The sequence below is a fragment of the Cibotium barometz genome, chromosome 28 (assembly GCF_041138505.1).
Source record: "Cibotium barometz isolate CiBa-2024 chromosome 28, ASM4113850v1, whole genome shotgun sequence".
In the NCBI taxonomy this organism is placed as follows: Eukaryota; Viridiplantae; Streptophyta; class Polypodiopsida; order Cyatheales; family Cibotiaceae; genus Cibotium; species Cibotium barometz.
In genome coordinates, this window is record NC_141073.1 from 29,757,520 (window position 1) to 29,782,795 (window position 25,276).

Here is a 25,276-nt window from a genome sequence, read left to right on the forward strand (position 1 = left end):
AGATAGCATGACCCACTGCTACTCCAACCGGCCTAGTGCCTACCATAAAATCCTGAAAAGAGGGAATGAGACTGGGCTGAGCCATAACATAGTCCACTGTACTAGCACCATGCCGATGTGGAAAGCTAGTGAAACCGCCCGTTGTCGGGAATCTCCGTAGGCCATTCAGGATGGCCAATCCATGTGCAATCCCCATGTCTATCAAATACCGCCCATACATAGTATGTTCCTCATCCTGTGAGAGTCTAGATAGGCCCATATCTCTAACATCAAGCTCCCTCAACATCTCCTCTGAGGTATCATAAAATACTGTCTGGTTATGGGCGGTCTTGGCATTGAAGTCTCCCGGGAGAATGATGTCACCATCCTTGGAGAACTCCCAAATGTCATCATCCAAAATAGAAAAGGGAGACTGCCCGCTAGGTGATGCATACACTGATGTACTAGGAGCAAAATAGCATATAGCAATGTAGAGATATCTGCCCGTCTCTGCCCTCAGTCTAACCCACATGTACCTAGCCTGCTCATCTCTGCGGACTATATGTAAGAGAGAGAGGGAGAGACAGAGAGGACACAGTATTGGGTCCCAAATACCCTCTGTAGGGCCCCCACCACCACGGATGGTGTATTTGCTTTATTAGAATGATGTGAATCTGAAAAGAAAATACAGAAATCTTGACCTTTCTTGGCTGAGAAAACTCTGCCCTTGACCTGCAGTCCTCCACCCCTTTGCTTAGCAACTTCTTGGCTTGTCTAGCCCTTGTTTGCTTGAGCTCTTGGTGAAAAATGAGATGAAACAATGGGATTGTGGGCTCTCCTATTTATACTACTTCTAAACAGCAGTCGGCCAGCTATAAATCCAGGCGGCCAGCAACAAAATGTCCCACGACTGTAAATTCAGCATTAAATGCTGGAAAAAATCCCATAAAGTCTTTGCATCTCTTCTTGGCTGGCTGGACATCAGGCGCATGCTTCTACATGGGCTGGACACTGTTTTGCAAACAGTCTGGGGGCTGGGCAGCCTGTATGGGCTGCCCCATACCTGCCCTATAGCCATACAAAGACTGCATCTCCTGAATGTTTGCCCTTAGCCTGCCCCTAGGGCTGTCCTATAGCCCCTCCATGGCTGGTGGGTTCAGCCAGGGCCTTCCTGGCCCTCATGGGGGTGGGTTTCACACTATCCCCATGCCCACACAAACCTGGGGTAGCCCTATGGGCTGGCCCCTTGTTCTAAAAGAAACCCCTAACTAACTACACAATGATCTGGCATTTGGTACCATACCAGATTTATAGAATCACTGACATCATTCCAGAGGGAGACTCACAGCGTGGACTGGCACTGTTTCATGTGCAGGGACACTACACACTTGACCTTGGACTCTTGTGCAGGACAATGCACACCTGACCTCGGATGACTGAGATGGATCCCCTGGCTGACTTGTCCTGGACTGGGCTCACATGGGACCAGTTCACCATCCCAGGTCCTGCACCTTCTGTACAGATATGTCTACGTGGCATCCAAGTGCGGGATGCACGTGACACTACGCATATAGGTTGCATACTGAGCCTCTAGCAGTAGTGCTCCATCCATCACACCCCCCCCCCCCCCCCCCCGCTAGCTCAGTACTTTCATACTTTATTTCATGTTCATTTTGTCCTTTTTTTTTCTGGACATCCGGAAGACATTGACAGTTGTACATTGATTTGTCTCATAGGTCGAGTTCGGCCTCTAGCAGACGTTAATACAGCTTTCTTTCTTTCTTTCTTTCTTTCTCTCACGTGGTGCACTCTATAAGTGACATCTTTTGTTTCGCTACAAACGAGACCTTGGACAAGGTGAGGGTTGTGTGGTTTGGGACATGTGGTTTTTACCTGGGAGGTGCTATGCCGCTTGGTGCCTAGCAAGGGGGTAGTGCTGGAGAGGACCACCGGTTGGGTGGTGATTAACTGGTCAATTCAGGTATGTGTATGTTCTTGCTAGTTTGTGCATAGGAGCTATCTCAGCTGGGAGTCACATGTATAAAACCTTTGATTTATTTATGGCTGTTTCATTATACATTTGGGTTTTAATTCACACAAAAAAGACTCAAGCTTGCAATTCTCCGAGTCCTTAAACGGTGATCTGATAAACTCTGTTGTTGGCAATGGTTTGCCCCTAACCTCTTCCTGCTCATGGCGGACTGGATAACTTGGATCTTTTTGTGTAGACTCTCATGAACTTTAGATTAACCTGGACTTCCTAATGGTTTTCATATTGCACTTTAGAGAGACTGCTTGGCAGGAGTGTAGCTTGAGCTCATCCTCTGTTTACTTGTGTGCTTAATCTAGCAAAGTGGATATACAGGTGCTCACTTAGACTGCATGGCATTTGGTGTACCGCTATAAACTTATACGTTCATTTCATGGTAGCTTTTGTCCTTATTTTTCTCATGTGGCCTCAGTATCTTAATGGCTGCAAAGATGGCAAAGGGTGATGCCATATGATGTTGTTTTTTTCAATGTTTTGCAGTGCGAATATCACTTTTTTCCCCAAGTAGACCTCTTTGGATCTGGCAGAATTATTCCTCTGGATTATGGCAGTGAGCACCATATGGTGTGCTTCATACTGGTCTGCAGAGACAGCAAAAGTGGAAGCAAACGAACGTTATAAAGGGCTGGATGAGAAAGTTAGATTTGATGCTCTGTTGTGGAATCAGCATTTCATATTGATGAGTAGAGGAATTTAGGACAGGTTTTTTGCAGATCCTGGATTGTGTTTTAAAATTGTGTGTGGTGTCATCAGGAGTCACCATTCAATATGGATGTTGAGAAGACCAGGGAGAATGAGGAGTCTGTGAACATAACCATGAGAGCTGCAGCTTTGTTTGTTCTGTTTGCCTCTGCGTTCTTGTTGTTACTGTATTTTTTCCTGTCAGAATTTACAATATGGATACTGGTGGTCATCTTTTGTATTGCTGGTGTTGAGGTAAGGCCCTTTTCATTTCTTGGTAGTGTTGTCTTGCTTCTTGCTAAAGGTCTGTTTCTCAGTTGTATTCCTTAACAAATACAAGTCTTTTATACACCCGATAGTATAATGAAGTTAGTCGCTGCCATGTTTTGGCTTATAAAAACCAGTGTTGTTTATGTTCTTTTCAAAACTACCTTAACTCTTTTGAAAGCACACCATAATACTAGAAGGGCCCTATAATCCACGCTTCTCCTCTCAATAAACCCCCCCACCCCTCTTCTCCACCCCCCACCCTCTCCTCCTCCTTCCTCCTCTCTTTCCTTCCTCTTCTCTTCTTCCACCACCTCCTCTTCCGCCTCTTGGTCCCTTAATGTCCACCTATTGTGAAGCTTGATACTTCAAGTGATCTCTATTTAAAGATGCTCACCTTTGTCGTCCTGGCTGCTTCCTGGTTCTGCGTAAGTGGTAGCTGCGAGCATTTTTTCTGGTCTTCCACTCTTGGAGTGCTCCTTGGCAACTGCTTCAACTTCCCCTATGGAGGCAGCCCTCAACTGTCAGTTTTCAGATGTGGACCTCCAGCTTTCCCCCTGCTCCATGACTTTATATGCAAATTTGCAGACTGGCACAAGGCCAGATTCAGGACTTCCTGTAAGTTGTTCTCATTTGTGAGCAGGTGTGCATTTCTAATATCCAGTTCCTCAGCAACGGCTACACCAGGATCAAGCTCGACTCAACCAGCCTTGCGGATGAAGTCATGCAGCAAACCACATTGTGATATGCAGTGCTTATGTGTAACTTTGCTCGATGAAGGCACGGTTTCTTGCTTGGCTTTACCAGTCCCGGCCTCATGGTCTGCTTCTCAGGCTGGCCAAAAGGGAACCACAAGCTTCTCCCAGTGATTGGGTGCACCTTGGTCAGTTTCTAGACAGCGTAGCCCATGCAATGGATCTTCCCCTGGTGCATTTCCAATATCCAGTTCCTCGGCAACGGCTACATCAGGATCAAGTTGGACTTGACCACCCAGTCATACAGCAAACTCCATTGCGATACATAGTGCTGCCCATGTGTACTTCACTTGATGAAGGCATGGTTTCTTGCCTGACTCTGACCTGCTCGCTGGCATGACTGGTCTCCGCCTCATGGTCTGCCTCCCGGAGGCAGGGTCAATTTTGGCCCACCCCTCCTCACTCTACAAAGGGGTAAAAGAAAAGATGTGGTGTGTTCTCGCAAAAAAAAAAAATCTTGTCCAGGCTTGCTTGATTAGGTCAACCCTGGTGGTTGGTGACTGCAAGTCTACTGTGAGGCGCTTGGAAAAGAAGTCCTTGGTCCTGTGTGGGAAGGAGGTAGAAAAACAATACAATTCACATTAAGAAGTGTGGTTGGAATGATTGTCATCATCCCTTGACTGCTTCCCTTGACTGCTCTGGGATTCCAACTTTGTCATACTTCTTCCTTGGCAAGTTAACTGAATCTCCTGTTTAGCCTTTAATTCCACTCCATGACTCTGCATATGTTCCAATGTTGTCCCCTTGCATGCATACATACCCTGGAAGCCACTGAGGTATTCCTTTGAGGACCTGACTTCCATGGGCTAAATGCTGAGGATTCACCTAATGCATGCCTAACCTCATGATGCTTCTTAAGTGCTTGCGTTTATCTTGCTTGGACCTATACACCCCTTATAACAATGCCCTTGAGGACTGCGACAATGCCCTTGTGATGCAAGTATGATGCCCCTGCCGTGGAGGTTGGTCCTCACGCGATGAAGGGTGGGTGTGGCTACTAATCAAGGCATGACTACTAGTCCGGGTATACGATGTCACGTGCACAACCGTGGACATGGATAACCTCATTATTAGACCCAGATTCAGCAGCGTTTTGGGGAGAAATTGTGTCCACAAGACTGAGCGGACAAACTGACTGACTGAGTGACCGCCAAATGCAAGGACAAAGTGACCAAATGCTAGGCAGAACTAGGCATAAGCTTTAGGCAACTTGGAAGCTATCTTCGAGAGAAATACATCGCCCGAGATTGAGGGTAGGTGTGCTGATCACTCCTGAAGAGACTGAGCTTCTTTGCCTTAGAATGAGAGCACAAGTATGGTTCTAAGTATGCACAGGCAAGAGCCTAAGCATACATGCTTGTTTTCTGATGATAATCTCTGATATGTACCTGCGTATTTTGGGACTGAACAGGCTTTGCTTCCACATGCTGCAAGTCGGCTGCCCCCTACTGCCTGTCGGTCAGTATTAAATGCTACGACTAGCATAAAATGCCTATTGGCTGTAGCAACTGTTCACAACTAGCATAAAATGCCAGTCAGCTGCCTGAAGGGCTGGTCGGGGGGTTGCCAAACCTGGCCGACTGGGCCCAAGTCCACAAGGGCCTGGCTGGCTGCTCATTAGCCTCCAGAAAGGCTGTCGGCTGAGCTTAAAGGGTGGCTACCCCTTGCAAGGCTAACCCACCTGGGGCTGGCCAGTGGCCTCAGGGATGGCGGCTGGCCCCCTTCTGCATGAAGTTCAACTACATGCTTCTAATGCATCTATTGCTATGGTTAACATCTACATGCTCCTGAATGATGAACATTGAATTCTCCACGGTGGGTTAAGAGGACTGACCTGACACACTAAGGCTGGGAGACTGACCTACGTAGCTCGTGCCTAACATGTCTCGGACTGGGCTCACAAAGGGGTCACGGCATACGACAAATATACCCTAAAAGGTACTACTTCTGGACATGATTCTTGCACTGTTGATGAGCCAGTTTGTCACTGTGTACCACAATGCATTGGTGCATGTGACATTCCCTCCTGCTTAGCTTGGCAGCAAGTTCATAGCTTCGAGATAGTCCGCCAACAACTGTGGATACTTGAGGAAGAATTCTTCATCTAGCCAAACGGCTTCATGGGTCCCTCGATCTTTTAACTTTGCATAAAATTGGCAAAGATGTCATCCAAAACCATGCTTCCAGCGATGTAGAAGGATTTGCTCAGGCTTTATCACCTCTGTTTCATCAACCAGTTCTGGCTATTGCTCTTCTCGAACATTCTGCAATGAAGGTCCAATATAAGGCTTTAACCAAGAGACATGGAAGACGTTGTGCATCGTCCAAGTGTCTAGCAATCTAAGTTGCATGGCGACATAGCTTATCTTCTTGATGCAGGGAAAAAGACCAAAACTTCTGAATGACAACTTTTGTCATGTGCACAGTGTGTATCTACCGTGTGCTACACGCACGCAGGACTAGCTTCGAGGTTTGGGGAAGCTTGGAGCTAGGTAGGCTGATTGGCAAGCTGAGTTAGGGATAGACTAACGGGCGGGCACCCAAGTATGGACAGGCGGGCGCCCAAGTGTGGACGCCCGATGTCCGGCCAAGAGCCTATAAAAGGGTGGCCAAGGTTAGTCATTAGTCATATAGAGTCTCGCGAGATTTGTGAGAGCGGAGCTTGGATCTAGTGCAGACGTGCACCTGCTTTACGCAGCCGAGGCCGGCAGCAATCTCAAGGCCCGCGAGGGTAGCTTCGTAGCGGTATGGGACGTCGCGAGGTAGAGATTGGTCGGTACGTCAACCTAGTTAGCCAGCTTGTGGCCAGGTCTACGCAGGGGCCACGCCTACGCAGGCAGGATGGCGCAAGCGGCCATGGACACCCGGCAGCAGCACAGGCGACGGCAGCATACCCGGCGGCGGCTCTAATTCAAGGGGAAAAAAAATCCAGAAAAGCATTCGCCAATTTGGGCACTTTGGGTTTTTTTAGATTAATTTTAAAAAAAAAAGAGTTTAAAGATCCCTAAGGTTAAAGGTGTTTTTTTAAAAAGAAAACAGAACATATATATATATAAAATAAAAAAAACACAAAAGCAAAAGCTCAAGTTGCTTTTGGGGAAGGTTATATAAACCCCTTAAGTGGGCTTCTTGCCACACATCTCTCAAGTTTTCAAGCTCTTAAGCTCTCAAGTTCCCTCGCACTTTTATTGTGCAAAGATCGAAATTTCTCTCCACTTGTCCTCTTTAAGATGTCGACCCAAGAATCGGAGTTGGAGCCCCTTGTCGAACGCGAAGGCATGCCCGCTACGGAAGATACCGATGTCGATCTTTTTAACGATTATGTGTCAAAATCAGATTTCCAAGAGTTCAAAGTTGCTCTCGAAGCTTCTTCTTCGGAACGTCAGGCACAAATTGCCGCCCAGATGCAAGCCTTGCAGAACTCCATATCTCTCTTGACCACTACCCTATCTACTCTTTCGGGTATGGATACCTTGGCCTCTGCTTTAGGTCCCAATATTACTCCGGAACCGTTCGGGGGCGAGCAAAAACAACGTACCAAGGAGATCGTGGACACTTGGCTACATAAGGGGCAGGTCCATTTTCAGTTTCATCCATATGATGATGGAAAAAAGATCCAGTTGGCAGCAGGTTTCCTCTCAGGCAAAGCTTTGCTTTGGTGGAAGGAACTCAACCCTAAGCCAACAACTTGGGCATACTTTGAAGACGTCTTCAAGAAGGAATTCCTCAAGAAAGAGGATGATTATGATAATGTTGCCCGGTTTACCGCTTTGACCATGATCTCGCAGCACCTCACTTATGAGGTCTACCTCCAGAAGTTTAGGGACTTGCAGATGAAAGCCACAAAGATGGATCCCACTACTCTTTTGGGGTTCTTCGTAGCTGGTTTACCAGACTCATACCGTTTATAGGTTAAAAATAACAAATGCAAAACATTGGACGAGGCCATTCATTCAGCTCGTATCTATGACGATACAATGGTCTCTTCTAGGTCTAAACCCGTTACCGAGCAGGGGAACAAGCATAAAAGAAAGTTCTCCACACCTATGGCTAACACGACAGAAGGAAAGTCTTCGGACTAACCTTCGAAGAATCCAAGTTCGATCCCAGCGAGGAAGAAACGACTCCTTAAGGCTTTGAAGCTCAAGAACGAGGGCCGTTGAGATGTTGCGGGCCTCGGCTGCGTAAAGCAGGTGCATGTCTGCACTAGATCCAGGCTCCAGACCATAGAGCTCTCACAAATCTCGCGAGACTCTATATGACTAATGACTAACCTTGGCCACTCTTTTACAGGCTCTTGGCTGGACATCGGGCGTCCACACTTGGGCGCCTGTCCGTCCATACTTGGGTGTCCGCCCGTTAGTCTATCCCTAACCTAACTTAGCTCGCCAATCAGCCTGCCTAGCTCCAAGCTTCCCCAAACCTCAAAGCTAGTCCTGCGTGCGTGTAGCACACAGTAGATACACACTGTGCACATGACATACTCCCCTTCCTCTAAGAGCTTACTCCTGAGCTCACTAAAAAGCCAGGGTCTTCTCTCTGAAGAGTAGTCAATGTCTCCCATGTAGCGTCCTTCTCAACATGATCCTTCCACTTGATCTTGTATTCCGTGATAAGTGTACTACGCAATCTTCTTTCACGAAATCCAAGAATCTTTTCAGGTTCGTGTGGAACAAATGTCATGTCCTCGACATCTATGATTTCTTGAGGAGTAACTAACTGGTCTGTTCCACCCAGTACTTCCTTAAGTCTACTGACATGAAATACAGGATGAACTTTCACATGAGAAGGCAAATCCAATTCATATGCAACTGAACCAATCCTTTGTATAATACGAAATGGTCCACACGAACCTGAAAAGATTCTTGGATTTCGTGAAAGAAGATTGTGCAATACGCTTATCACGGAATACAAGATCAAGTGGAAGGATCGTGTTGAGGAGGACGCTACATGGGAGACATTGACTACTCTTCAGAGAGATTACCCTGGCTTTTTAGTGAGCTCAGGAGTGAGCTCTTAGAGGAAGGGGAGTATGTCATGTGCACAGTGTGTATCTACCGTGTGCTACATGCACGTAAGACTAGCTTCGAGGTTTGGGGAAGCTTGGAGCTAGGTAGGCTGATTGGCGAGTTGAGTTAGGGATAGACTAACGGACGGACACCCGAGTATGAACGGGCGGGCGCCCAAGTGTGGACGTCCGATGTCCGGCCAAGAGCCTATAAAAGGGTGGCCAAGGTTAGTCATTAGTCATATAGAGTCTCGCGAGATTTGTGAGAGCTCTATGGTCTGGAGCCTGGGTCTAGTGTGCAGACCTGCACCTGGTTTACGCAGCCGAGGCCGGCAGCAATCTCAAGGCCTGCGAGGGTAGCTTCGTGGCGGTATGGGACGTCACGAGGTAGAGATTGGTCGGTACGTCAGCCAAGTCTGTGGGCTTGCCCACGGTTGTCGTGGTTGGGAGGTGAGTTAGGCCTGCACCCCCTTCTTGTTTGTTTGGTTTGTTTGCAGGTTTCGACAGGAGCGTTCTACGAGGAGATCCGTTGGGGATTTTGACAACTTTGGACAGTGCTTGCCCACTTGCTTGATCCTTTGCTTCATGATCCTTAAATATACCCATTCACCTTCTTTGAAATTGACCTCTCTCCGTGATGTGTTTGCCTGTCTGGTGTAAGCCTCCTGAGCTTTGGTAAGACGCTCTTTGATGGACTCAATGATGGCTGAAAAAGTTTTCGTTGTCTTGTTGGCTTCCAAGGAAGGAGAGATTATCCTCTGAGAAGGGATTGAAAATCTTCGACCTAAGGCTGCCTCGTATGGAGTTATGCCAACACTAGATGAGTGAGTGTCATTGAGAATCGCTTGTACCAACAGGAGATGAAGCTCCCACTTTGACTACTAATCATAGCAGTGTACTTTAAGCAGTATACTTTAAGCACATCGAAAGCCGACTGATTGTTAATCTCGGTTTGGCCATCGGTGTGGGGATGGCATGCACTGGACAATTGCAATATGGTACCAAAGTTGTCGAACAGAGCTCGCCAGAAGTGAGATGTAAACTTTGGGTCCCGATGTGAAGTAGTGGTCCTTGGCAAACCACAAACTGGACACCAATGTCGGAGAAAAAGCCGGGCTATATCTTCTGTTGTGGTCGTCTGTTTGCATTTTATAAGCGTACAAACTTACTAAATCTGTCAACTATCGTCATACACTGAGTATTCCGAGATCTAGCAGATGTGGGAAGGGGTCCAACAAAATCCATCGAAATGTCGTGAAACGGACTCTCCAGAATGGGCAATGGCTGAAGCAACCTTGGCACCTGCCTGTTTGGTATGAGGTACTTTCACTTTTTGACATATGAACATTGCGAAACATAGTTGTACATATCCCTGCGCATCTTCGGCCAATAAAACGAACTTTCTAACTTCACCAAGGTATTGTTGATCTCGCGATGACCACCAACAAGTGAATCATGGGCATCATGGAGGAGTGCCGGTCATTTCTCCCTGAGAACACATAGTCGACCCTTGTAAAAGAGCCAACCATCGTGAATGGTGTAATGACCCAGTTCTGAATAAAGGGCCATACTGTAAGGAGTTCCAAATTCTGGATAATCTATATACTGTGTCTTCATACTGTCTAAATCCTTTCCTTGCATCTCCAACACAGTGGACTCCTTTACTGTTTGAATACTACCTTCGCGACTCAAAGCGTCTGCGGCGGGGTTGTTCGTACTCGGTACATACTCAATCATTCCTCCAAATTGTTGGAACAACTGACTCCACCGGTGCTGTCTATCATTCCATTGGACACTTGGTATAGTTTGTAACCACTTCAAGGTTTGGTGGTTTGACTTCATAGTAAATTCCCTTCCATAATAAAGAAAAGGTTTCCACTGCTTCAAGGCTGTGATAACCCCTAGCAACTCTTTGTCATAGACATAATAATTTTTTTTCAGCATCATTCAACTTTCTGCTGTAACACTGGTCTGCCTTCTTGTTGCAAAACTGCGCCTATGGCGAGATTATTGGCATCGGTCATTACCTCAAAAGGGTCATCCCATGATGCGAGTTTAAGAACTGGTGCTTTGGAAGCAGCCTTTTGGAAAGCAAAGAAAGCCTCGAAAGCCTTACATGTGCCAAATTTATGGTGTATACTTGAATGAGTTAACATGACTTCGTGTTGCATAGGAACATGAGTGCCTAGATGATATGCACAAGTACAAGAGTGCCTATGGATGTTGCCACTTCATATATCTTCCCCTTAGGAACAAGAATCCCCAAATATGCAGCATAGAAGCTTTGAATTTGTCAAAAAAAGGTGTGAGAAAGAAAGCCCCATAATGTATGTACCTCTGTGAACAAGATGCTGGTGTCAGTTGATCCACTTCTTCTTTCTTTCCCTCAAAAGCACAAAGGTACAGCAAGAAGCCCCTGGGCAACCACTCTGGCGGAGCTTGGTGTCCTAGAGAGCTGTGGGCCGAAGTGGTCTCAGAGCTAGGCATGGCTGGAGCTCAGGCGGAAGTGGTGGTGGCTCTGCTGCTCTGGACTCAGAGCCACGAGGCTTGGCGGAGGCGGCATCTGAGGTGGGTGGTGTAGCAGTATCGCTGCCCGTGCTAGTGGTGGAGGCGGGCTGACCGCCAGCGGTGCGCACTAATGCCGCCTGTCAAGGTGGCACGGCTGGGTGGTGACGGCATAGTCACATGGAACGTCGTTCCAGAAGGATTGGAATGTGGAACGCCACCTAGCACATGTGGAGAGCATGGGGATGTCATGGAACGTGTGAGGCGGATGGTCACAGAACTCACGTTCCAGGAACAGATGGAATGCGTTCCTGGAATGGATGTATGTGGGGAGTGTGGAATGGAACGGAATGTCATAACCTCTCATTCCTATAGCTATGAAGTTACAGAATGTCCACATTTTCTATCTTGCATTCTCTCTCACTCTACTCTTTAGAGTTTAGCCTCTCTCTCTCTCTCTCTCTCTCTCTCTCTCTCTCTCTCGATGACGTGTTGTTTCCGTTCTGGTTCTGAGTCCAAACGTCCCTGTTCCCTGTTCCGAATCAGGCCTCGTCCCCACCGCTTCTATTCCATGTTCCATGTGACTATGGGCGGCGGGCTCTGGTTGGTGGAACTGGGCTCTAGATTGGCGGTGCCTGGCTCTGAGCGTGGAGCAGCAGCTGGTCAGATTTCAGCGTTAATTTGTATGGCTTTGATAACAACTGTTGGCAAGGTGTCTTAGGGTGAGAGTGCAAGCACACAGCTAATGGAGAGTAAGAGAAACAGACGTTGACCAACAAGATTATTAACACGAGAGCAAAGGGATTAAGGGAAATACAAGAGTAGTCGAAAGCATAATTTCATAATAGATGCCAAACTTGGAGAAGAAGATTAGAATGGGAACTCAATGTAAAGAGCATCATGGGATGTTGAGGCTGCCTTTACTCGAGGTGGAGTTGGCACATAGGACCCTCTAATAGGAGAGACCCCCTTTACAAAGGTGAAGCATATGCTGCCGCCATATGCCATATGCCACATGCCATATGCCATATGCCATATGCCAAATATGATGCCAAGTGTCCCTAATAGGTGTCACTTTGCCACACATGACTACTTTACATAATATCCTTCTAAGAGGTTGTTCGCACACAAAAGAACTCATACACACTAGCGGTTGTTCACGCAGATTGGAACCGTTTTATTTAAAGCCTAAATAAAGTACTAGTTTTCACAACCACCTAGCACTTGTTTATTCCCACATTAATCACTATTAATATTTAACTTGATGCTTTGCACACATCTTGTGTCTTTAATCTTAAAGTTTTAGCTCACTTCTCCTACATATTCTACAACCAACATCACATAATCCAGAGGCAATACAAAGCATTAGGCAAACAGGTCAGGCAAGCTCTTGTATTCTTCTAGAATGAGTATCCCTTACTTTCAGTTCAGTTTTTAAAATAAATCTTGGAGTGTTATAAGAGGTTGCCTTCAATTAATTTAAGATGTTCAGATTGTCAACTTAATAGTTTAGGATTTTGTGGCTAGCTGTTAACATGTGATCCTCCTTATGCGCAGGGTCTGCAACATTGTGTGGTTGCCTTGCTAACAAGGTAGGATAGCTCTTACAGGTCAAGTTGTCATCGATTTGGTGTTTTTAGATATAGTCCAAGATGTTATTGCGGCTTGCATGCAGGTGCTTCAAAAGATTAGGTCAAAGATATGTTGCAATCCCTTGTCTTGGAGATATACCATTCTTCACCCTTGTGGTGTCTCCTTTCTGCATAGCCATGGCCCTGTGGTGGGCTCTGCACCGACAGGAGTTTTACGCATGGACTATTCAGGATGTCTTTGTAAGTGTTCAACATGATCTTTACTGGTCCATCCTGTGATTAAAAAATGCAAGGCATGTTGTTATAAATGATTTTAGAGGTCACATGATCTTTTATGTTCGTGGTTCGTGGCAGGGTATAGCATTCATGATAACAGTTCTTCAGATGATTCGGTTGCCAGAAATTAAGGTGATTCTTCATCGAGAGGCTAAATTTAATGGTAATGGTTCTTGTTTGCGTTGGATTTCTCAAACTTAATGCTTTCATTGGGTGCAATCAGGTGGCAACAGTGCTACTGAGTTGTGCGTTCTTTTACGACATTTTCTGGGTCTTTATATCACCCCTCATCTTCCATGAAAGTGTCATGGTTGTGGTAAGTTCTAATGACGATCCGTTTTCAGCTCATTCCGTCTCAATCCTGTGAGAACTGGAGTGTGTTTTCTTCAACAGGTTGCTAGAGGTGATAAGAGCGGAGAAGGCATCCCCATGCTTTTGAAAATCCCGCGTCTTTCTGATCCATGGGGTGGTGAGAGCATGATTGGGTTTGGGGACATCATTTTGCCTGGGCTGCTCATTTCGTATTGTTTGAGGTGAGCTATAGGGTTTCCCTAGGTGTGGTATTAATGTGTTGGGTGGTTGTCAAGAGTTTGTTTTTACATTTGAAGCTCATAATTTTTTTGCAGGTATGACTACATGTTGAAGAAAAGCTTGGTGGGAGGATACTTTTTATACTCCTTTGTAGGCTATGGCATTGGTAAATATGGTGTTTACCTTGTGTCTTTGTCTCAATGATGCTAAACTCATTGCCAGAATTGCTCATATGTGGGTGCATTTTTTTTTCTTCTTTCTTTGAGGGGGAGGGGAAAGTTTAAGGAAGGGTGTACACCTGCTTTGCTTGTAGATTCCAATCATTGCTCTCCCTTCTTTGGGAGGCAGGTCTTTTGTTAACAGATATTAGTTTGGTTCTAATGGATGGACATGGCCAGCCAGCTCTATTGTATTTGGTTCCATGCACTCTTGGTATGTGTTGTTTTCCTGTCATTACTCATTTCTGGGAGTTGTGTTATGGTTTGGCCTACTTTAGGCTTTTGACATGGTTTTTCCTGTTTCGAATTGGATTGCAGGTGTTGTCATTCTTTTAGGATGGTACCGTGGCGAGCTTAAAGACATGTGGACGTCAGAAAAATACAGGGAGGTTATTCAAATGAAGGATCCTCTGAACTCTATCTGAGCTTCTATCATTTGTCAGTTCAAGGCATGCAATCAATTTGGAAGGCAGGTTCGTGCATGTGGCATGTGAAGGATCGTGTTTGAAGTTGGAGTGCGTGATTCTGATACGTCTTCCATGGTCTTTTGATCCTTTTGTAGGTACTCAGAAGGTCAAACTTCTGCCAGGGCAATCATGTTTTTTTGTGATCCTGGTTCTTCCAAGTCAATTTATACACTAATTTAAGGCTGTTACTGAATGAAATAAAATTTGTGTGAGACTTGCCAAGAAGTGGGTGATTACCAACTCACACATTTACAAGAGTGCTACGTTGAAACATGTAGTTGTTTGTTCGTAAGTCCTGCAGTTGAAATTCTGGAGTGGCAACTTTCTGGTTTAGATCATACACGCTATAAGCATAATAATGCTTCATCTGCTGTTCATACCTCCTCTTGGAAGCATGTTATATAATCCCATGCCACCTTTGCCAAGGTTGTCAATGGCCATCATCATCATCCTGCTCAACATGTGCTTGCTTATTGTCAAGGACGTTTTTTTTGTTGTGTTTTGTGTGTGTGTGTGTGTTTGTGGGGGGGGGGGGGGGGGGGTGGTTTGAGTAGTCTGAATGTGCTCAACTTAGCGTCTGTCTTTATCTCATCCAGAATTGTTTCTGCTGAGCCACACGATTGGAGCCTTTGAACCCCCCATCCTTGACAGTGTAGCGAAAGGCCATGGGGAGGCCTTTTCCTAGAGGAAAATGAGGAGCTGGCGCTAGCCAATGACCCATTTTCCTAGGGAAAGGCCAATGGCCTTTCCCAACCGTCATGGTCATGGGGAGTAGAACATTCTACAAAGATGTTGACCGCCAGGCCAATGGATTTATCCCCCATCAGTATAGATGTTGACAACCAGACAAATCATGTTATTCCACAGCAGCAAGCTGCATAATTTAAATAGATGTTGACAACTAAGTGAAGGAGATTTTGATTCCTTGAAATAAAGTGTCCTGATTTAGTGGCTGAGATCTTCCTTCCCACGACCCATAACCATGACGGTTTGGAAAGGACCTTGATCATGAGGGTTGGAAAAGGACCTCACGTAGGTGTCCTCTCCTTGGAGGAAAGAGCCTCCTGACTGACATCTTTGACCCCCTTCTCCAAGAAAACAACACTCTTTCTACTCCATCCACTTCCGCCTTCAACATGGCTCATACCGTGTTGCTCTTCTCAGGCTAACATGGTTTCACTTGCCCGACCTATCACGAGGCGTTTTGCCATCTTACTTGAATGTAACATGAGTCCAATGCTTGTAAGATGACGTTGGACTTTATAAAGTGGCCTTACTTTGAGTTTAATCCAAATGGTGACGTGATAAATTTCATGAACTATTGCCAAAGGACTATTTTTAAGTTTTATTGGGCCTAGTGTGAAAGCTAGTCATTCATATGTAAGTTAATTTTGACATTAAGCAATAGACATTCATTCCCTTGGAATAGAATACTAGTGAGCTCTTTCTTCTCTATTTTTGCTTGTATGTTTTCGATTGGATTATTGCATGCTAGATGGTTTGCTTGATTGAATAGGATTGCTTGTAGGCTTATCTCTTTCATTAACTTCTTCTCCATCTCCCTTTTGTGAGAGAACCACTGTGAATGCCATTCTCTTCCTTCCATCTTGGCAAAGAGAGTTCTTTTTTCATCTCCATAGCTATGGAACATTTTGGTGTGATAACAGAGAGGATGCGGTGGACAAGCTAGCGTATAGTTACATCGGGGAGTTGCATGCTAAAACACATCAATAGAACATCTAGAAGCATACATCGTCGGAGACTCGACACTTGATTTGGCAAGGCTAAGTTAAGTTGTTGGCATGAACTTATTTAGAATTGTAGCATAGGGTTTATTCTTCCTTCCACTCTAAGCTATTGGGATTGCTTAATATTGCGTGGTGTTGATGAGGAGGTCACACTTGGAAAACATACAGTTTTGGAGTTTTGAATGTGTTAGATTTTTTGTTTTAGTATTATTTTGAAGCTTGTTTGTATTCAATTTTCATAGTTTGAAAGTAAAAATCCTAGTTTCTTTGATTATTTGCATGATTTTGAAACTCACAGGGCTTTGATTTTGTTGGATTAAATCAAGAAATAGCATAGTGATTGTGATTAGGAGTAGAATCTATTCTCAAAACATAAGCTTTGAGCTTTAGTAGGTGTGTACTAGAGTGTTTAAGTTAATTTTTGTTGATGCATTTCATACTTTTTCATGCATTTGTTGGAATTGATAACTTAGAAGCATGTTGAATCAACATAAATAATCATAAAGTACTCAATCTCTTGTATAAATAAAATTATTTAGGATTACAAATCTTAATCATCTTTTATCAAGTTAAAAAAAACCTCAAAAACTCTAAAAACTATGTTAAACTATCTCTCAGATTGGGAGAGGTAAGCACACAATCCTTGAAAAGCATACGTGTGTGTAGTTGGCTTGAGCCATGATTTATGAGTCTTAGGCGTGAGTCTTCAAATGTGAGCTTAGAGATCTGAGCCATGAGCTTTGGAGATGAGTTTGCAAACGTGAGCTTAGAGATGTGAGCCATGAGCTTTGGAGATGTGAGCTGTGAGTATGGAGACATGAGCATGCAGATGTGAGCTTAGAGATGTGAGTCTACAGGTAGGTATATCTAATGTTTTGTTTGAAGATGCATAGTTTTCTTACTTATAGCATCCAACTTTTAATGTCATTCTACTTTTTTTAGCACTCCTTTGCTATATGACTTAGTTTGCCATAATTATAGTACTTCATGCTATTTTCACTCTGATTTATTTGCCATTCATACGTAAGTCTAAAGGTAGGTATACCTAATATTTTGCTTAAAGATGTCTAGTTCGCTTGCCTGTAGCTTCCGACTTTTGATGTCATTTTGCTTTTTATAGCACTCCTTTGTTATATGACCTAGTTTGTCACAATCATAGCACTTCATGCTATTTTCACATTGATTTCTTGCCATCTATCTTGTCCTCTCTAGTTTCTTTTGTCTTTAGAGTGGCCTCTTTCTCTTGTTTATGCATTAGATTCTTATAGTTGTTGTCCATAATTTTTGTTTTCAAAATGGCCTACACCTTGGTCTCTGGATGATGACTCTACCTCTACTTGCGTCCATTTAGAAGGCCTATTCTTGCATATTTTTAGAAGATGACTTTTCTTTTTACTCGTATGTCCTTCGTATATTTTGGTCTTTTGTAGCTTGACTTTAAACTCTTACGTTCTTGGCATATTTTGGTCTCTAGTGACTTGTCATTTCAATGTGGGTAGTCCTTTGGTCTTTTCTTTTGCTCTGTGTCGTTATTAAGCAAGTAACTTCTAAATTTGCCTTGTGATTCGGCATGTGGGTAACATTATTCTCTTTACAAATAAGGTTTTTATCCATTTAACGATTAAAGAATTCAGGGTCTTGGAGCCATTCTAAGCTGAGATTTGCAAGTCAACTGTCACTTTTATTAGGCTCAAAGAAGTTTTCTTCATGCTCGAGGTTAAGGGAAGGCCTTGAATTTACTTTGCAGTTGTTTCCTCTCTTGCTTAGTTAATTGTTTCTCTACATCTACCTTGCTTTTGTTAAGTCTTTTTAGGTATTGATATTTTCTTTGCTTTCGTAAATTTGTGTATTGGCTTTGAGCGCATGATGACGATTTTCGATGCACTCTAGCTTCTGTGCTTTGTTGTTCGTGGCTACTTTATTTCTTCTTGGTTTTGGCTTGGACATCACTTTCTCAAGTCCAGCTTTTGGCTTGTAGGTTCCTGTTTGTGATGAAGTTAGGAAGAGTTGTGGTTGTGATTTTTTTGATGAGGCTTGGAATTTGTAGATAATCAAACTTACTGGCTCAAGATCAAACTTGGTTGTAATAAAGTGAGCAGTTTTTGGATCTCCAAGGAGACTTGTCCTAGTTCTCCTTTTGCAAGAACATTCATGGTTCTTTGCTCGCATTTGATGGTTGTGAGTCTTGTACTCCAGTCAAAGCTGTAGTCATGTTTGGCAATCCATCTTGATGAATTCTTTTGGCATAGTTCTTACAATTATGACAAAGAAACTATCTTTCATGGGATAAGAGTTTATGTTGAAGTTAAGCTTTACAACACCTTCACATTCATTGTACAGTCTCGAAATAGTTTTTGCACTAAGATCTTTGTAGGTTTAAGGATTGGATTGCCTAACAAGATCCATGTCTCATAAGACATTAAGTTTCTTTCTGCTCCAATATCTAGTAGAGTAAGTTTAGCTATACCCTTTGTGGTGGTCAGAAAGTCCAAGAAAAGCCTTGCGGACTTCACATCTTCTTCTCCATCATCATTATCTACTCAACCATGTGGACATGTAGAATGCCTCTTTGTTGTTTAGCGTTTTCCTCATGAGTCTTGGTTGCTTGTCAAGCTTGTTTCTTCCTTTCTACTTCCTTTTTTTGTGTCCAAGTAGATGGCTTCTCGTTGTTCATAGAAGAGAGGTCCGTAGAATTTTCTAAGTTTACTCCCATTGAGGAATCCTTCCATTTGGACTCTGTCTAATGTTTCTAAGCAAACAACTGCTCTTGAAGTCATTTCATAGATTCTTGAAGTCATATCTCTAAGTTTGAGTTTTCATTTGTTTTACTTGAGATTTCAAAGCAGGACCAAGTCCCTTATCTTGAACCTCTTGGTCTTGATGTTTGATTCGAACCATCTTTTTCTTCTCTTCTTTTTAGCATACATGCCCACCAATGAGTGTAAAAGAGGCTCTCATCCTAATGGTTCTTATCCTTGTGGGAGCTGAATTCCTCCCCCTTACTGGGTCTATCATGGAGGAAAGCCTAACTTTGGCTTTTCGTTTGTGGTTTGTTTCCCTTGTTGGAACACAAGGAAAATTCTCCTCCCGCCACTACGCTTCTTGGTCTTGAGGTGATTTTCTCAGGAGAGGCCATGACTTCACTTGGCCCTGAAGTCCTCTGTTCTAGGTCTAAAAACTTCCTCTTTCCTAGTCCTCACTTCCTAGGCCATTGTAGGGATGTATGTGTTATTCTCCTCATCCACATATGTCATTTGATCATTGGCAACGATAACACCTGCTAACTAGAGGTGCGCCTGAAAACTTATGATTTCCATCCGCATCTCTATGTATCTTGGTGATGTTAAAGAGGTTTCCTTAGGCATCCTTGTATTGGCTTATATCACCTTGATTGACTCTAACTCCTCAGAAAGAATCTATCTATCACATTTGGAGGTTGAGTCATGATTGGCTCTGCAAGCTCTTGAACTATCAAGGACTCTATGAGGTCCATGTGTCACTGTTGGCACACTAAATGATTGGATACTACAGGAGTCTTGCATAGGGATGTACATACTTCCTTCTAGGTCAATATAGAACTCGTATCTGTCGCACATGAAGCAACGCTAACTTTTGGGTTATCCAAGGTCTCTAGTGCACACCTTGGCATATCTCAAAATCCAGGGATCTGAATATCTTGATGATCCGATGATTGGATCAATGATCTAAATATGGATGTGATCTGGATCAAAAAGGAGAAATGCCAGATTCAAAAAAGCAATGATCTAAAAAGACAAGCAATCCGAGCATTATACGATCTAATTTTTGGGACAATCTTAGAGTAGGATCGGCGATTCGGACTCTTGAGATGAGATTGGCAAATGTGGGTTGAGTTGGCAATCCAAATTCAAGATCGACGGTCCAAAAGTGCATTAACAGTGGTAGCTGGTGCTAACTTCCATGTACTTTTAAAGTATTGTAGGGTTCTGTCCTCAACTTTGTGCCCTCTTATAGGATATTTGATTGGCACTTTAACAGACTCAATTCTTAATTCTCGAGTACGTAGTAATGAAGATTATTTACCCAATATAGTCTCTCATCAATCACTTTTAGGCTTTGGTCTTATCAACCGATCTAGATGTGAATTTGACGATCTGAGTCTAGATGATGTGGATCGTGGTTGAAAATCCAAGAATTCCAAAGAGCAAAAATGACAGTTTTTATTTTTTTTTATTTTTCAGGGTTTTTCCTAATGTTTTTTTAGTTTTTTTACATAATAGAGTTTCTTAGCAATACTCCAATGTCATGATTTTTAACTCAATTTAATAAAAAATAGTAACTACAAAGATCAATAGCTTGATTAACTTGATCTTAGTAAAAAATACAAAAATACTAAAAGTACACTAATTAATCTACGACTACTTCTTTATGAAATCAACCATGTGGAGAGATAACCTATCTCAAAAGATATTTCTCTTCATTCCACTACTCACATGAGACTGAGAATAGAAAAAATTAATCAATATAAAATATAAAAGAAGTTAAGGTTATAAGCAAAGCTTATAATCATACAAATCCACTTCTAATCACACCAATAGCAAATATAATCACATAAAGTAACTCAAATCCACTCCTTATTACAACAATAGCACACATAATCATATAAAGCAACTCAAATCCGACTCTAGAACTTATTTCTAGAGCATTCTACCAAGGATTTGCATCAAAGGATAAGATAGAGTGAGAATAATAGAAGATTTTTTAAATAGAAAAAAAGATCTACTTCCTTACCTCATCCAAGACCCGTTTGATTCCCCAGGTGGGCACCATTTGTTCATGTTCTTACTTTGTAGCAAAACCATAGTGCTAGTGGCATTAGACCACTTGTCATGGATCATGTAAGTCCCTATTGGAGAGGCTAAAGAGGCTAAAGAGTCTAAGAGTGTGTCAATCCCTCTTATTTGAGCCTTTTATCTACTCTCAAATCAACTTGGTAATCCGCCCAAAAGGTAATGGTTAAGCTAGAAAGCTTGAACCACCTTCTTCTCCAATCATACACAATCACACTCACTTAAGCAAGTAAGCATGTACACAGCACACTCCATCCACACACAAGCATGCACCTTGGAATCAAGCAGGCGAGAAGGTAAGCTCGAGAGAACAAGAGAGCTTTGCACTTGAGAAATATTTGAATTTTCCCATTCACATTATCAAAAGTTGTGTATATACAAATGGGATTTTCCTAGCCACCTAACTTTAGTGGGTGTCCATTGTCTATCTCTGACCATATATACACAAGGATTATGGGGCTGGCTTTTGATACATCTTTGGTCCCTAATCACACATAATGTGAATAAATCTTAGGCTAGAGGCGAGGATTTTGGATGTACAGAAAATAGTTAACAAATATGTGTATTAAGGCTTATTAGAGATAAGGAAACCATTCTACATCTACTCCTCGTGTCATGGGGGGCATTTTCCAAGGCAACCATCTCTAAAGACAAGCATTATGTATGGACAGTTGTCGATATGTCAATACTCTTGCTCTTTCCACACTCGATTCATCACATTGAAGCAACACATTCAATAGGTAGCAAACCTCTCTCTCACACCTATGATAGCTATACAAGCATACGGATAAAATAGAGAAGTGAGAGAAAGATTCAATTACACAATGGGAGAGTGTATTTACATTATGCCATAAGTTGACTTGTATACAAGTCCTTATGTTGATGGTGGTGGAACATGGTTTAGCCTTGGCAGCAACAACAATGCACTCACACCCCAAAAGAAAATCTACTTCTAATACATACTCAAGCATGAAAAAATTAGGGGGTGAGTTTGCATGTTGATTGTGTTTATTCAAAGTACCCTAAATATGGCATGTACTGATCAAACCTACAGGGTTCCAACTCCACATTATCTAGGTTCTAGTGATCAAACCCAACACGAGGAGTAAAAAATATATAAGACCAACCCCATTAGATCCGAGAGTCTCAACCCTACTGACTTTGTCAAAATCAAGTCATAGCTTTTGTATGATGCGAGAGTCTCAACCCTAGTAACTTTGTCAAAATTAAGTCATAGCTCTGTTGCACCTATCTAATAATCTCCAATTGATATTTCCCAACAGAAAAGCATATATTTTCTCAAGGTTGGAGTTACTTTTTGAGGTTTCTTCTCATGGTTCAAGGGATATGTTTCACTAGGCAGTTCCTCCTCCTTGAAAGGAAAAGTGGTACTTCTCTTCCTTGTGGGTTTGTTTAGTCACTACAAATTTGACATGATGTTGTTCAGAGTTAACAGGTCACTTAGTCAATAGCTTGAAAATCCTAAGCATGCTCTCCAGGGCATGATGTTGTTCAAAGTCAATAGGTCACTTAGTCAATAGCTTGAAAATCCTAAGCATGCTCTCCCGGGCATGATGTTGTTCAAAGTCAATAGGTCACTTAGTCAATAGCTTGAAAATCCTAAGCATGCTCTCATGGGGTTGCTTATTATGTTCCTCATGGCTCTAGGTAGGAATCTTGTTCTCATCCTTGGGTGGTGCATTGGATTTTAGTGTCTAGATTTGATTTTCAAGGGCATTGAGTGAGGTGTTGGGCATTGTTTCATCATTTGAACCTTGGGTTTAGCTTTGTCCTTCCCATTTTCTTGCCTTTAGATTCCTTGTGAATGTGGATGCAAGATAACGACAAGGTTAGTAATATATTCTAAAGTTGTTAAAAAATAAACCAAATATTGTAAATGTATGTGAACTAATCACATAAACATACATCCACCAACAACCTGCACATCTCAAATCTCTGCACATACTATTATGTAACCAAATTCTATGACAACATTTCACCAAACTAGAAATCAAGCATACACAATTGAAATCGACACTTTCACAGTGCCTTGCGAAAATTTACAGGGCTAAAACGAGGCTTGAAACGCGCTCGAATTACGTTGAAATCCTCACTATAGGGTCTTCTTCCTTCACCCAAGAGGATGCCTCAATGTGAGACAATGACTTCCTTGTTTGCATGTAGCTCTCACAACTACCCAAAGGTGTTGCTCCAAAATCATAGAGGAAAAGAGGTGGAGTTACCCTTATCCTTATACCGCTTCCTTTGCTTGCCTCTTGATCTCTTCATACAAACTAGAGATTTGATGCCATGAGAAGAATGTGTGGGAGAGGATGAGCGTAAGCTTCTTGTAATAAGCAAACATGCACATACGAGTAGACAAGCACACAAGAGAGATGGATGATTGAAGTTTCTTCTATTCTCTTCTCTTCTCTACAACCATTAACATAAAGAGATAAGAGTACATACTATAAGGGAAATTACTCTTTTGCTTGGATGATTGAAGTTTCTTCTATTCTCTTCTCTTCTCTACAACCATTAACATAAAGAGATAAGAGTACATACTATAAGGGAAATTACTCTTTTGCTATAATATACAAAGGTTAGTCCATAGTATGAACCCGACTATATGAGCTGGCACTAGTGACTATGCCAGACTCTAGTAATCCAAATAGTGTTGTAGGTGTTGGTGGATGTATGTTTATGTGACTAGTTCACATATAGTTATAGTATAATAGGCTTATAATACCTATGTGTTGGAGATTGCAAGTTTGTTGTAAATGCAAAAGTTTTTTGTCTAGGTAGTGAGTGAGACTAGAGAGAACACTAACTCCTTCTTTTCCTCCTCTTGGTAGTGAGTGAGTCGCGACCAACGGAGTCATCTATAACCAATAATTAAAAATTTGGTGATCATGGTGGGACATGGCCCTTCTTTGCTTGTGACAACTTGCACTTTGTTTTGCCTTGCCACTATTGCATAGTATTTCTACACCCACTCCATTTCTCATCTAAAGTGGATGGATACCATTCCTATCTTTTATCTGCACATGCGGGCTTGAGTTGTCTGAGACCCCTCATCACTCATAGTCCCCTTCCTCCTTCCATTGTGTTGATGATCGGTCACTCCACCACCTCACAACATTCCTCTCCACCATTGACTGTGCCTCTTTTGGCCTCTCCTCCATCTCTAGTGGTTTCCCTTTCCACTGTAGTAGTCCTTGGGTTGCTAGAGTTGGGGACTTTTGCTTCTATAACCTTGTCATCAACTTAGCCCAACATCGGCTACCCCCACCACCACCTTGCCACCCTTTCTCCTGTAGTAGTCCTTGGGTTGGGGACTTTTGCTTCTATAACCTTGTCATCAACTTAGCCCAACATCGGCTACCGCCGCCACCCGGTCACCACCACCACCCAGTCACTACCACCACTTTGCCACCCTCGACATCTGGTATGTCGTCACCCTCCACTACACCCATACTTTTACCATGGATCTCCATGGAACATGCTTCCTCTCCACCCCTTATCTCCCTCCTCTACCCGCCAGCCTTGTCGTCTCTTGCATTAGTGGATTTATTGCCCCCATCATCGGTTATAGGTTCCAGCCCCACTAGTCAGCATCCTTGTCTATGACTTTTCCCACCTCTAATATGGAAAGCCAACAACCCCCCGCCACCTCTTCTTAGAGAGCCCACCCCATGGGCGACCTCGTTACCTGGTACTATCGTACAGATGTGAGTTACCTCAAGCGGCCTCTCTCCCCAACCCCAATTGATAACTTAGGCATTCCCTTTACATGGCTAAGTAGGCCGCTCAGGATGCTATCATCATGAAGGCAGAGGACATGGAGGAGGAACATGAGTGGTTTCAGTCATGGGTGGAGGAGCAAGACAGACACACTGCCCCTAGTGGGAGAGATCTTTGAGCTTTTTCATGAGTCCCCTATTATGGATAATGATGCTATTGCTACCTTTAGAGAGCATGAGGATCAGGTAGTAGCAGAGATTTGACAAGAAAATATTACAAAGATGGAGGAGCTTCCCTGCGCACTCATGCAACAGAACTGGCTGCATTGTATAGCTAACACGAGATCGAGTTGGCTCTGCCATTCCTTCTCAACATGAGAAAGAGGTGGGCCGCTCTTTGTAACTAGGCTTCAGCAGTTGAGAGGATCTCATGGAGTTTCAACATCATATCAAGAGGTGTCATTCTTCCTCCCACCTTCTCCACCACCAGTGCTCTAGGTCCTGGGGGGTTTTGGTCTATGCTTATCATTGCATTTTCTTTATGAGATGGCCTAACTTTACCCTTAGTTTATTCTATTTATACATGGTATTGTTTTTTCCTTAGTATGCTACTCTCAGGAGGTCGTG

The 25,276-nt window shown here is 43.3% G+C and overlaps 1 pseudogene across 1 annotated transcript in view; it reads left to right on the plus strand.

Annotated features, from left to right (window-relative positions):
- The window catches only part of LOC147622724 (signal peptide peptidase-like 2), a 60,908-nt pseudogene extending 46,130 nt beyond the window's left edge, over positions 1 to 14,778 (plus strand). Inside the window, exons 5-15 of the transcript XR_015269492.1 lie at positions 2,510 to 2,666; positions 2,783 to 2,965; positions 12,803 to 12,837; positions 12,921 to 13,077; positions 13,192 to 13,245; positions 13,337 to 13,429; positions 13,507 to 13,646; positions 13,740 to 13,810; positions 13,993 to 14,076; positions 14,181 to 14,335; positions 14,425 to 14,778. The product of XR_015269492.1 is annotated as a signal peptide peptidase-like 2 (transcript). The remainder of the gene's footprint in view (positions 1 to 2,509; positions 2,667 to 2,782; positions 2,966 to 12,802; positions 12,838 to 12,920; positions 13,078 to 13,191; positions 13,246 to 13,336; positions 13,430 to 13,506; positions 13,647 to 13,739; positions 13,811 to 13,992; positions 14,077 to 14,180; positions 14,336 to 14,424) is intronic.
- Positions 14,779 to 25,276: the final 10,498 nt, after the last annotated feature.